Source organism: Coloeus monedula (assembly GCF_965178545.1).
Source record: "Coloeus monedula genome assembly, chromosome: 1".
Taxonomy (NCBI): Eukaryota; Metazoa; Chordata; class Aves; order Passeriformes; family Corvidae; genus Coloeus; species Coloeus monedula.
In genome coordinates this window covers 82,622,808-82,637,215 of record NC_138781.1, presented here as the reverse complement: position 1 = coordinate 82,637,215, position 14,408 = coordinate 82,622,808, and positions in this window count along the sequence as shown.

The window sequence follows — 14,408 nt, the reverse complement described above, 5'->3', positions numbered from 1 at the left end:
GCACCCTGAATACATGCAATGTTTCTAATAAAGATGAGAGGTTGGGATGAAAGCTGTGGCAACAGTGATCAGAGCTAATTTTCAGTGAATTTCCTGTTTTAGTTACAGTATAATGAGATACTGTCAGATCCAATGCTACTATTAATCAGATCCAATTGCAGTCAATTTTAGTCATAATGCTTCACCATAGATATGGATTTTTGAATGGAGCAACTTTTGTGTGAATGGCTGTTTCCATTGATTTTATACCTTGCTGTCCAGTTTTAAAATCCTAGAATTAGTTTGATGGCATTGCAAGTGAGAATCAATCTATCTGTTGCAAGTCAGTGACAGGGTATGTGTAGATAAGAGAAGCTGACTGAAAAGACATTACAAGGTCAGAGAATCATTTGGGAAGGAGTCAGTGGCTGGGGGTTGTCAGCAGAAGTTTGCAGACTGTGTGAAAGGCAAAGACAATGATTTCCAGAGCAATTCTTTAAATGAATGTGGAGACAAGACACAAGCTGGCAGTCTGGTCTAGATAGCTTGGGCTGCAGGTTAACCACACCATGCAAAAAGAAAGTAGAGGGGTTTTCCTGCATGAGAAGGCACAGAGAAAGTCACACACTACTCTTAATCTTCCTTTCACTCCAGCTCTGTCATGTTGATACTTACTTCCTCTTTCAGGCTAACCTTCCTCTCCAGGATCTCTTTCTTGTCCCCAGTACATGCTTTAGTTGACAGGCCGGATTTTCCTAAAGTGGCCTAAGCACCCATTTAAAAGGAACATGATACATACCATATGCCTTCCAGAGAGCTCCTGTGCTTTTTAAAGGGTTCATGTACAACCTTGCCCTTTGAACCGTGTACAAAACAAAAATGTACCAGCTCACCTGGTACCTGAAACCATCACATGCTCTACCCTTTTACCATGTAGATTTTCTCCACTGTTTTATCACTAGGAAGATACAGGCAAATTCATGGTGTTTTAGTATTTTTCTTAAAAAGCAATGGTCCTGTTAGCCCAGTGAGGTCATTTTATGAGCAACTTCTCTGGCATTCTTGTGTGCTGCCAGGCCTGGACTGACCATGAGGGTGAGAAGGGCTGTCCACATTCAGCTCACCAGGACTCCTTGACTCTGTCTGCCCTCCAGCTGCTCTTTCTTCCACCTGGGAAGTAGCTGCACCAGTCTCCTGCTGAAGGGGCTTGGCTTGGAGGACAGTAAATTATCTGGGGAGGCCATGGAACTGCCTTGAGGGAGCTTAAGGATGGCAAGAAGAACTCTTTGACAGGATTTACATGGATATGGTTGCTTCTCCCTTAGGGCAGGGGAATGGAAAGCCCTAAAAGGCTTTGAAAGTCAAAGTCTTTCAAGTTTTCTATGGTTCTGTGATTACCAAAGGTTGTCCCAGTAACAACTGTTTTCCTTCATCTGAATAAGAGTTAGACTATATCTGCTTTCATGGAATAATAATTCATTCCACATTGCCTTCAGCAGGACTAAGGGCAGTACAAGGTACTTTTACATGGACTTTTGAAGTGTTGTCTGAGTGCCTGCAATTAAATATTTCTCAATTTTACTTCACTTTCCCCTCCTCCTCTTACACGGTTTCATTCCAGCCATTCTTTTGTCCACCAGGCCATCAATAGGCAAAACTGTTTACTTTTCTTCTGTGTACATCAATCACTCCACAAATGAGAAACAACAGCATGTGTTTTGTTCACAAGCTTCCTCACACATTCTTCACTTCATGTCTCAGCCTGCTATAGGCAAGGACCATATTGCTATTTCAACTGGGCAAAATCATCAGTTGTTATAAACCCCCTTGGGCATATGAATATGTCCAGCACGAGTGACAATTTTCTAATCTTTGTGTGCTTTATTTAAAAGTGCAATTCACAGTGGATCTCTGATGAAAAGTGCCAGTAACCCAGCGAACTCCTAGAGTGCTGCCTGTGCAGAACTGGGCGAGGCTTTCTTTCAAGAAGTACTTCTGCTGATTTGGCAGAATTGGATCATCAAATTGTAGTGATGAACTGGATAAAAAAGACCTGGAAAATCCCTGCCTCATGTACAGTGCTGACTGCTGAGCAATCATTGCTGTTCTGTGCGCTTTTTCCTTTGTGCTGGGCTGTGCATAGATATACCAGTACTGAGTTAATTCGGAGCTGGGATAGGCACAGAGGAAACCACAAAATTTTAAATTCCGTCTTTTTATCCTTAAGAGAAAATTATTTTCTGAGCCTTTCATTTTTGTTGTGGGGAGGGAGCAACAAGATTAGAAACTGAAGCTAGGTCAGACTCTCTTGAGCCCTCCTGCATCTCCACACAGCCACGTTTGGGCACAAGAAGCTGCTCATAAGTGACTCAGCCATATGCGTCAGAATAATTAGGTCCATTTAAAACACAGGAACTAACAATTTTGAGAATTCTTTCAAACTCTTTCCAGTTGAAGGCTCCATGGGTTCTTCTCCCTCTGAACTTTGTCTTGACTTCTGGCATCCATCAACACAAAAGCTTCAGAGCAAAATATCTGCAGAAACTTCTGGGGCTTATATCAGGATTTTTGGGAACCACCATAGATTTCACATGTCCCCCACCCCTCCCATCTTAGTTTGTCAAAATTCTCCCAAACTTCAGGGAGTTTAGGGACAAGACTACACATTCAACTTCCCATTATTTTAGTCAGGAAAATTATGCTGTTAAAATAATCATTAAAGCTACTAGAATGAAATAAAAAAAAGAAAATAAAAATTTTTCAACAGGCACACCTGCATGTAGGCAAGATGCATCTTTTCCATAAGAAAAACTGTAATTGCTGAATAATCAGCCATGCCCTTCCACAAAATCTGGACTGTTTGTACATGGGTGGTTCCCAAAGATTCCTCTCACCTGGTATCTGAAACAGTGGATGGCTTACCCTGTTACCACGTAGATTTTCTCCCCTGTTTTATCACTTTGCAGATACAGGCGGGCATGAAGTGTTTTCATACTTGCCTGTCCCTATTTATAATACTCCCACGAAGTCCCTAATCTTTATTGAACAGCTTTATCTTTTACAAATAAGAAACATGAGTTTCTTACAGAGTGTACAATTGGAATCGCCGTGAGAAGTTACTGAATAACTAAGGGGAGAGCCATGTTCCTTGCGCCATTGTATCAAAGCTAAACATGGTTAATGAAAAGAAGACAGCTCCTTTTTCTCTTCCTGATGTGGTTAACAAAGATCTAAGAGAGATGAAATAGCACTGTGGTTTAATTATTTTTTTTTCCCCCTCTGGAAAATTTCAGTATTTCTAGTTCTCATAATTTTCTTTTAGGGAAGCATTCCAAACTTCTCCTATGTGTAAAGTATTTGGTATTACAATGATTGCAATGGCTCATAACGCTCATTGTCTGTACTAACTGTTCAGAAGTGATGCTATTTCTATTCATTAAATGAATGGAATTATAGAACAGGTACTTTGTCGTTTTCCACTCACGGACTATGAGGTAACTTTGATATATTGATTTCCCTGTGGAAGAAAAATGGCAGTGAGTATATACCCATTACGTATAGCTGTTGCAGTGGGCCCAGTCATTTCATACAGTGAAGCATAGCCACATGCTATGGCTGGTAACCCAGACAGTCACAGATATCCCTGCTCTATCATGACTTTATATTTAATGACACATTTTTCTACCTTGGGACAAAGACAAAACAATTTTTCAAAACTTTGTACCCTCAATTTGCTTAGTTTTAAAGCAACTGCCTAAGAGTATAATCAGAACAGCTCCCTAGAGGTACTAGAGGCTTGAAGCAGGCAGTGGATGTCAGGGAAAGAAAATATTTTTATTATTATTGATTTCTTATTGTGCCACGCTTAGCAATTTCTTGACTAATACAAATTATTTTTAGGAGATCAGCTCTATTTTTAAGATTTTGGAGCCTGAAGCATTCTGAGATGTTCTGAAATGTATTCTCTACTCTTAATGAAGGGGAAAATAACACAGAAGGTTAAAAAAATGGTCTCACTCCGAAACAAAGCTTGAATCAGTGTAAAGCAGTCACACCTAGTTTGGGCTTCAAGTGCCTAAGCAGTAAGGTAGCAGGTAAAGAAGTAGCATGCATTACAGAATGACAGCCTGACTCATTTTGATTTTGGAAAGCCAAACCGAAAACAACACAGCCTTGTCCTGGAGAAGATATCTGTGCTTCTCCTTATTAACTGCTGGAATCAGGCATGTGCTAGTTAATCACGTAGCCCACTTTTCCTCTCACTTCCCTTTCCTCTCAGAGTCCAGGGGACTTGCAGCCAAACATTCTAGTCTGACCAAGCACTGTCAGGAAAATCTGAGGGGAAAAACGGTGATGGGGCTGCTCTGCTGTATCATTGGTATAGCTGCTGAGAAAACAGGGGGAGAAATAATGCTGGTGAGATGCAAAGCTGAACGGCTTATGGTTTCATGTATTTTTAATAATACCAGCTCTATTAAATTATCCAAAAGTATAGAGATTTATTAAACCTCTGTGTACAATGCTGTTCCAACTGGGTATTTTGGTAATCTGCCTTTATGTAGATATCTGTACAACACAAACTAATGCTCCACTAAGAAAGGAAATGTTTCGGATTATCCTGGGACGATGAAGAGTCATTATGTGAATTATAGAAGTATAAATTACTGTCTCTTGGTTTAACTAGTCTATGAGAGGGGTAAGTTGCCAAAGAAGCACCAGGGAAACAGTCAGTGAGAGGATTTAAAAGCACTAGCTAAACTTAAGAGGTCAGGAAAGCGCAAAGGGTGGAGGCTTCCTCTGCTCTCTCCTATTCATTTTCTCTCTTTACTTACAGACTCGGCAGTTTTTGGCACTTTTCCCTTTGCAATAGTTCTATGATTCTCTGCAGGTGGACACTACTGACATATTGTAAGTATAGAGATTCTGTTGTGGAGTTTTGATTTACTCTGTAGCTCTCCTGACCATTGTTTCTTCTAAAGAATCTATCAAATATACTCTAAAAAAATTATCGACATTTTTTCTCTTACGTACCAGCATCCCACTTTCCATGTGTCTACAGCAGTGATCTGATTTATTTGCTTTAAAGGCTTTCTTATTTCTCTTTGGTTTTGGTTTTGGTTTTTTGTTTGTTTGGTTGGTTGTTTTTTAACTACTTTGAAATCTTGACAGAAAGAGCATGACTGCTTTCTCTTTGGGGAACAAAGTTCCCAATTAATCTGTAATTTTTGTTATTGAGTAAAAGAAGTCATTGTACTTGCTTGTTCCAATAACCTCTCTGCTTTATCTCTGTTTATCCTAGCAAGGACTGCTTCACATGTTAAAAGATGAAGAAAGAAAGGAGAATGTGTATCCTAATCTTGTTCTGAATGAAGCTGAGGGAAATTTTGCTTTGACTAGTAATGATTGAAGAACAAGGTCCTTGCAGAACAAGGTCTTTGCAAAACCAGCATTGGCTTGTGCAAAATGCTGCAAGAATTAATTACACCACCCCTGATTTTAGTGTGGGAGAGGACAAATTCAAAGTAGTATCAGCTGCTGATTTTTCAAATTACCATTTTCTCTGATTTTCTCTTCAGCTCGCAAGAGTCACTGCTATAAATAACAGGGAGGCAGAGAAGATGGAGGAGGAAAAATGTTTGAAGGAGATGACTGACAATGATTTTAATTTTTATCTTTACAGGAAAAACACACTTTGAATCGTTGTTATGGTGAAAGGCCAATCCAAAGCCAGTACAGTGACTACCCAGGCACAGAAAGAGAGACTTGAATTCCCTTGAAAAAAATTCAGTCCTTTCATCTTTTGCATACAGTGTAAATAGAGATTTTCTTTTTCTTTCTTTCTTTCTTTCTTTCTTCCTTTCTTTCTTCCTTTCTTTCTTCCTTCCTTTCTTCCTTTCTTTCTTTCTTTCTTTCTTTCTTTCTTTCTTTCTTTCTTTCTTTCTTTCTTTCTTTCTTTCTTTCTTTCTTTCTTTCTTTCTTTCTTTCTTTCTTTCTTTCTTTCTTTCTTTCTTTCTTTCTTTCTTTCTTTCTTTCTTTCTTTCTTTCTTTCTTTCTTTCTTTCTTTCTTTCTTTCTTTCTTTCTTTCTTTCTTTCTTTCTTTCTTTCTTTCTTTCTTTCTTTCTTTCTTTCTTTCTTTCTTTCTTTCTTTCTTTCTTTCTTTCTTTCTTTCTTTCTTTCTTTCTTTCTTTCTTTCTTTCTTTCTTTCATCTGCTACTAAGTTAAGGTAGCGTTCCAGGTGTGGAAAGCATTTCATAACTCAGTTGTCACACAAAATAAACACAGTCCTTCACATCTGCATTTCTAAACATTTAGGAAAGACTTCTCATACAAATAACTGATAAATATTTGATTCCTTCCCCTGTGAGAGTGGTGGGGTAAGAACAGAATGCACTTTAGTAAGTCAAGGTGTTTCAAAGGAAGCAGCGTTTGGCTGCCAAGGTTTGTACCAAGCCAGGATTGGCCTAGCAGCTAATAGTGGTTGCCATAGCCATGTGTCCTGCAAAGGCAGTGCAAGTGATAAATTTGAGTTTTTAAATTTTTTTTCCTGATCCCTCTAGCACGTATAACCTATGACTCAATGTATTTGAGGGCTTCTTGAAGGCAGGCTCCCCATCTCCACCATCAAGCACCCATCCAACAACTTCAGTAAGAAGACAGCAAGAAAGTAAAGAAGGTCTTTGAAAATTCAGGGACCACAAAAAAGAAATTGCATGTATTATCTTAATAAAGCAGAGGCTTCTTTTTATTAGATTCTTGTTATTCAATTGTATATTCAACTGACTGGTTCTGCAGCTGCATTGGACCAGTATAGCTTATTAGACTTCAGACATTCATTGGTCTTAAGACTTCTTAAGATTTTAGCCTCAATTTTTATATTTAATGAAGCTGCTACAAAATTAACACAGTTCCCAGCAACCAGAGCTCTCCTCTGCTGAATTTAGCTTAGCTTGTCACATTGTATACAGAGTACATTTATTTGAGAGGCTATTTTAGAAGGAATTTATTAGTGCTTCTAAGTTGCTTCCAACAGGCAAGCCAAGGTGAAAGTGCCATGTGTACTTGTACTCACTAATTAACAGAATAGTCATAGTATAAATCTCCAAGTCTGAGCTACACTATGATTAACAGTGAGCCCCCATTTAAGATTGATGTCTGATGCATTGTGCTCTTGGAAGGCTCATTTGTGCAAGCTGAGTTCTGTGTTCTGGTACTGGTTGTATACATAACGAAGAAGTGTTTTTAATAAAGGAAGATGTTGAATAGTGGATTTCCATGTTTACTAATAAAAGGCTACGGTGAGAAGTAAATATAGAAGCCTATATCATCTGAAATGCTCTAGAAGATATAAACAGAAAAAACCAAACTTTTCTTCTATGGAAAATTGAACAGTCAGAAATTTGATTTTAATTTGAACTGAAAATATTTCTATTTTAAAATTTCCAACAGAATATAAACTTAAAGTCGTAATTCTGAAAAAAAAAAAAAATTGTTGACTATTTAAACCATTAGAAGATTGTGATTATGTACAATAATCTATACATGTTTATACATGTATATAGTATTTGTAACGTGATATGGTATTCGTATAAAAATACTAAGGTAACCTCAAAATTCTAAAGCTGCAATGACATTTATCAGACCTAAAATCATATATTAGACCTGAAATTATTTACTTTTATTGTTCCCATAGGATGAAAGGAATGTTTCTTAAATACCTCAGTTTTGACCAGAGTGCATTTAAAGTGGTGGTGAAAAACTCTTCTGACCTTTCAGGGAGGCCTTAACATTTTTACATTTTTCTGCTGAGAGGAGACAGTGTAAAAAAGCTAAAGAACACATGTCAGAGCAAGAACTGAAGTTTGGCAGAAGTGCTGAACTTCACACACACAATACCTCCCAGGAATCGGCCGGGAGCCCACTGAAGTCAATGGGAATTTTTGACTGGCTGCAATGTGCTTTGGATCTTATCCAAAAGGGCTCTGTTCAGCAAAATACTTAGGTGGATTTTACTTCAGGCATGAGCTTAATGAGACTTTAGCAGGTACTTAAAAGTCATGCACATTTGCAATTTTTTTGATTGCATGCTTAAATTTTTTTAATTCATTAAGATCTCTACCATGTGACTTGCTGCAATGTAATAATAAGAAAAATCTTGAAGCAGTGGTCTTCAGTTGTCTAAATAACAGGGAAAAAATGTTCAAGAGGAGATGCTGGGCTACACTTCTCAAAGGAACCACAAAAAAGACAACTATTTCAGAATGGGAAGTGAGAAAAAGCAGACATTATAACCATGGGATTTTCCAAGTATGAGGCCAAATTTGCTCTGTGGTAGGACTGAAAGATCAAAGCAAAGACATAAATTGGCATATCAATCACTCAGATTAAAGGTTTGATTCACAGTGTATCTGTTCCAGAAGTGGGAAAAAAATATAAAACAACATTTAATAAAAATGTTGGTCTCTGGATTGTAGTCACCTCCATGCCAAAGCCTGCTTCACCCAATATAGGTCTATTTGAAAGTGAGAAGTGGATTACAGATCTTATTTTAAAAATAGGAGTAGGAGAACTGCTTAAATACCTACAGAAATTAAAATGAAACTTAAAATGCAGCCCTGTCTATTTCAGCAGCTAGAAGCTATTGAAATAAGATTGAAATTTTCAAAGAGAACATTTCCTTTCTGACATTAAAGAAAATATAGTCTTGGGGTCTATGGGGAGAAAAGTAGGTGGGAAACTGGTAATAAGTCGAGATGGATTAGAATTGAATTCCCAAATCTGGATTTAGGCAGGCTACAGAATTCAAACCTCATGGTGTAGGCAGAAATCTGAAGTCTAATGACCCAGCAATTGAGTAAGTTAGGATTTGACTTCAGTTGTAGAACTGATATTCTGAAGGGATATTTTTTGTTAGTTATAACAAGTGTGATCTTTTCATGTCTCTCAGTGAATTGGGACTCTTAAGTTAGTATATTGTTTTTCTGGTTTTAGTTTAGCCATTTTACAGTGATTTGGTTCTGTGGACCTCTTTTACTGTTCTGATGCAGACGTTTAACATGTAGTGAATACATGATCACGAGTATATACTAGGTTTTCTTAATACCACATTAGAGGTCTCTGTAAGTGTAATCACTGCATTAGCATCCTGCTCAACTAGTAACCAAAATATTCATGCAATTTTATCACAGCACTCAAAATGAATCACTAGTCACCCTCGGGGGATGCTTCCATCAGATCCATTGTCATTTTCTGGAATGACAGTCCTGCAGTGTGAAACCTGAGAAACAATAAAAACCCAATAATGGTATTCGGAAAGCCCAGCCCTTGCAGGACCACATTCTGAGGTCGGGTGACTCATGTAAAAGCAATCCAGGCGGTCATGAGACAAAGTTTTTGTAGCCACATCAGCTTTCCAGCATTTGCTGCAGTTCCCAAGTCTGACTTGTGCTCATTGTGTTCTTTGTCAGATTTATTAATGCATTGTTCTAGGTTTTAAATTACAGCCCTTAGCAATCATGTTCATACAGATCTCCTGTGACGGGCAGCAGAGAAATCTTAGAAGCAGAAATAAGCACACACACAGTCTCTGCTCTCTGCAGGATACTGCTTGCTTAAAACAGCTCTATTTTAAGATTGAAACTTTCTATGAAGTTATCTGGTTTCTCCCTTCCATTTTCCATTTCACAAGCCTGTACTGCAGTTCTGGCTTATGTCTTCTACCCCCAGGAAGCAACCTGCCAGACCACTGTGAGGATGAGACATTCCTCCAGGCTGGGTTTACTGCTTTGCTTTCTTTTACCTCAAACCATTTCCTAAACTAGAATGTTCTTGTTGGAAGTTTAGCTCTAATGCATGAGCTGAGCTATTTACCTCAGGGATTCAAATCAGGAATTTTAATCAAGCTGATTAAATCAGATTTCATTTAGGAAGAGCACTGGATCTTCATACTCCTGAATTTAACCATGACAGCTTAAGACACGACTGGCTTCATGCACCCATACTTTCTCTTTGCTCTGTCCTTTGTCCTTTTCTCATGCTTCTGGTAGCAAGGGAAGCATGACTATGTTACTCTAAATCACAGTTCTGTCTTTTTAAATTGTCGAGGAAGTTTTGTGTACAGTATGAGACTGGGAAAGCCTAGGAATGCATGCACAACTCCCCTGCTGTTCCCTTTCTGGGGAACCACAGTGACTTACAATGCTGCAGATGAATCACCACTACTTGATGCTCAGAAACATTTGAATTATATTTATTTAAAGAGGCTGAATAAAACTAAGGATATCAGTAGTTCTCTCAGGAAAAAATCTATAAGTACTAATAAATAACTGATACAATAAATAATAAATATATAATAAATATCATTAAGACATATACATAAAGCCACACATGGTTAGTGGAAGCTCAGTACCAGAACCAAGGGTAAGTGACATGAGGACATTTATACAGAAAACAAAATAATTTGCAGATGTTTGTGGGTGATAGATGGTGGTTTGGATGCAACTAGAGCAGCTCCTTCTGTGTCCTTCATGCACAAGAGAGTATGGCAACCACCATCTCAATGTGCAGTGCCTGAAGCTACTGAAACAACTTCTCAGCTGTATCTGGGCTTTACAGAACCACCTCAGAGCAGGAGGAGACAGACACCAGGTTTCCTACCCAGTGTGAATGGAGAAAGGGGATTTTCATCTCTGGAACTATGGAGTGGCAAATTCTGAAGGCACAGCGGTTGCTAATACTACTTACTAATGCTTTCTTTGCTGAATAAATGAATAGTGGTCAAAGAAAAGCAGGAGAGGAAGCAGCATTCATAGCTCAATGGATGTGCTGTGTCTGACAGTCATTATGCTGGACTTCCTCATCCCACAGAAATTTGACTTGGAAACTTTACCAAACCTCCTAATTGGAGCACTTTTTGGAAATGATGCTTGAACTGGGCACAGCGAATAAAGAAGCAATGAGGAAGCTCTCAATGGCAGCTCTTTAGCTGAGATAGCTTTTACTGGGTTTCACCAGCTTCACTGGCTCAGAAACGTGAGGTACAGTTTTCCGTCTGCTAGAAGCAGACTTTTTGTGATCAAGTAATTTTCATTTCACATGCTAAGTTTAAGGCGCAAGAGATGCAGGTTACAGGTGGTTGTAACAGTGTATACTGTATAAAGGGGAATACTTTTGATATGTTTTTAGTTTAGGGACCAAACTGCATCTGTTCTTACTTAATCCATGTGTAGATTAAACACTTCTCTCAAATATCTGTGAATGGTAGCTTTTAGGACTTAGGGTTTGCGCATGAAAATAATATTTGGACGTGGAATGGAGGACTAAAGTCTGGCTTAGGTAACACTAAACCAAACACAAAAATCGCAGCATAAGAATAGTTAAAATGTCCAAGACATTCATTATTTTGGCTGCTGTATGACATCTGAAGGCACTATTAACCCTGACTGTCCCTACCTAGCCTGCCTTGGGGCATGATTCTGATTGCCCAGGACCTCATTTAAGCTTTTCCCTGAGCTATTTCACAGGGGGTTATTTTGAATTTTTATGATTTCATGGGGTGATCCCTGACCTGTCTGAAGTCATCCACCAGAATTTATTAGATGATCACTAGACCATCTCTGTCATAGCCCAGTCCTGTTGGGATCTCCTCCCCCTGCCATGTAGCCCTGGGAGAGAGGCCCTGGGGGGAGACGGGGTTTCCCTGCCCCTGGTCAGCCTCATTCCCATTGGTTGGTTTGTGTTTCCCTGCGTGGGCAAGGACTCTCGGGTCCCGTGACTAGAGGAGTTCCTTGGCAGAGCCCCGGCCATGCGGCTGGAGAAATAAACATCTCTGAAACATCTATCAAGAATCTTTCCATGTATATTTCTTTCTACGGGCCTCCTAGTTTGGTACATCGTGTTACAGTATCCCCACTGTAACATAATGGTAGAGAAGTGAGAGCAGAACGATCCCCAATCCCTAAACGACTGATTTGTGTGAGTAAACCCTGGAAACTTTGGATTCCTCTTCCTGTTTTTGTTTTGCTATTCCATATCTAAACTATGGAGGAACGGTGGGAAGACTCTTGGCTCTCCGAGCCGCATATGGACATTTATCTTAAACTTAAAAAGATTCTTGAACAACAATTTGTAAATTTTAGCTTAATTCAAGCTCAAAAAGAACTGAAACACTTCCTGGCATGGCTGTTTAAGAACTTTTTCTATGTTTCTTGGGATTTAATTCTTACCAAGGGCTTTTGGAAAACCGTTTGGACACAGTTAATATTTGAGTCAAAATATATGCCGATGGAAGAATATTTTTGTGAATATTATTTAATTACCAAGACTATTGAGCAATGTCAGCTGTGTCCTGGCGAAGGGAAGCCTGGCTCAGGAACCATGCAACCCAGGCCATGTGCACCGAGTGCTCTGCGAGCAGCAGCGAGGCAGTTCCCGCACGCGGGCAGACCAACGTGAACTGCAGTGTTGGCAGTGGAATGAGGCGCGGTGGGAGCGGCAGGACCCAGCGGTGCCCACCCGGCCCCGCGCAGCGCGTGGTGGAGCGAGCCCCGGGAACGCCCGACCGAGAGGGGCGGCGTGCGGGCGGCGATGGCGGTGGAACGGAGCCGCGCCCAGCTGAGACGCGCGCTGGAGCAGGGCACGGGGCAGTTGTCGCTCGGGGGCCCGGCCGAGACGTGGGTGCAGCGCCTGGCAGCGACAGCGAAGCTGCGACCAGAGGAGGCGACGCACGGAGAACTGAGCGGCACGGCCTGGCCCGCGCAGCCCCGAACGCGACCCCGGTAAGAGCGTGCAGGCATGAGCAGCTCCTGTGGCCCCGGCAGCACTAGCAGCCCTGGCAATTCCAACATGGGAGCAAGCAAAAGAGAAAGCAAGAACGCAGCAAGACAGAAAACAGCAGCCACTTGGAAAAAGAAAAAGATCATGGTAGCTAAGGTTTTAGGAATAATAAAGTGGTATAATGTTAAACAAAATTATGGATTTATAATAAGATGTGACAATCGGGAAGACATATTTGCTCATAGAACTGCTATTAAAAAGAATAACCCTGAAAAATACATCCCAAGTTTAGGAGATGGAGAGGTGGTGGAATTCAAAATTGTGCAAGGTAGAAAGGGGTTGCAGGCAGCGGAGGTCACTGGACCTGACAGTGTTTCTGTAAAAGGTAGTATATATGCTAAAAATCGTAGTCATGTTAGACAGTATCTCCATTATAAGTCCCCCTACAATCTCACTTTCCTAATCCCACCTTTCCCTTTTACCCTATGTCCTATTACCCCCAGTGTATTCCTAATCCGTTTTTTCATCCATGGTTTCCCTCACAAAACCATGCCTTTGCCAATTGTTTCCCCAAAAATCCCTTTCCAATGCCAAGTGGGAGATGAAAAGGGGAAGAGAAGAAATTAAACCCTCTCCTGCCTCAGTTTCCCCACAAAGCATGCTCAGAGAGTCCTGTCTCCCTTCTGTCAGCCTTAAGATGTTCCAGAGAATCTGTTTGGACATTTAAAGACTCAGGAGGGTGGCTTGTTTTGTTTTGAAACTGTCCTTGTTGTTTTCAATGTTAAGTTTTACATCTCTTTTGTTAAAAATAAACGGGTGAGGTGTTGGTGTCTCCTCCCCTGCCATGGAGCCCTGGCAGAGGGGCCCTGAGGGCACAGACACGGGGTTTCCCTGCCCCTGCTCAGCCTCGTTCCCATGGGTTGGTTTGTGTTCCCTGCGCGGGCAGAAGGACCCTTGGTCCGGTGACTGGAACAGCTCCTCGGCAGAGCCCCGGCCATGCAGCTGGGGAAATAAACATCTCTGAAACATCTATCAAGAATCTGTCCATATATATTTCTTTTCCACGGGACTCCTGGTTTGGTACGCGTGTTACAGTATCCCCACTGTAACACAGTCCTTCTCAGGTGCTACAGGTTGGTTCCTCCTCATCAAGGGCATGGCTGGTAATGGGATCGCCTGCAGGTCTTGCCTTGTCCCCCATTCTCTGCTCCAAAGAGGTGTCCCTTTTTACTGACCCAAAGCCAGATGGCTTCACAGAGTTTTCCGTGTTTGCTGATATTCTTCATCAGTGTATTGGGTTTGCACGGTCAGGTTTTGGTGGGGGGGGGGCCACAGCGGTGGTTTCTGTGAGAAGCTGCCAGAAAGTTCCTCCATGTCTGACAAAGTCAATGCCAGCCAGCTCCAGGCCAGACTGGCTGCTGGCCAAGGCCGAGCCCATCAACAACAGCAGTACTACCTTGGTGATAGCATATTTAAGAATGAAAGAAAAAGGTTGTTGTGAAGAAGAAATTGTAGCGAGGGAGGAGTGAGAATATGTGAGAGGGACAACTCTACAAGCACCAAGGCCAGTGGAGAAGGAGTGGAGGAGGTGCTCCAGGCACTGGAGCTGAGATTGCCCTGCTGCCCGTGGTGCAGACCGTGGTGAGGCAGCTGTGCCC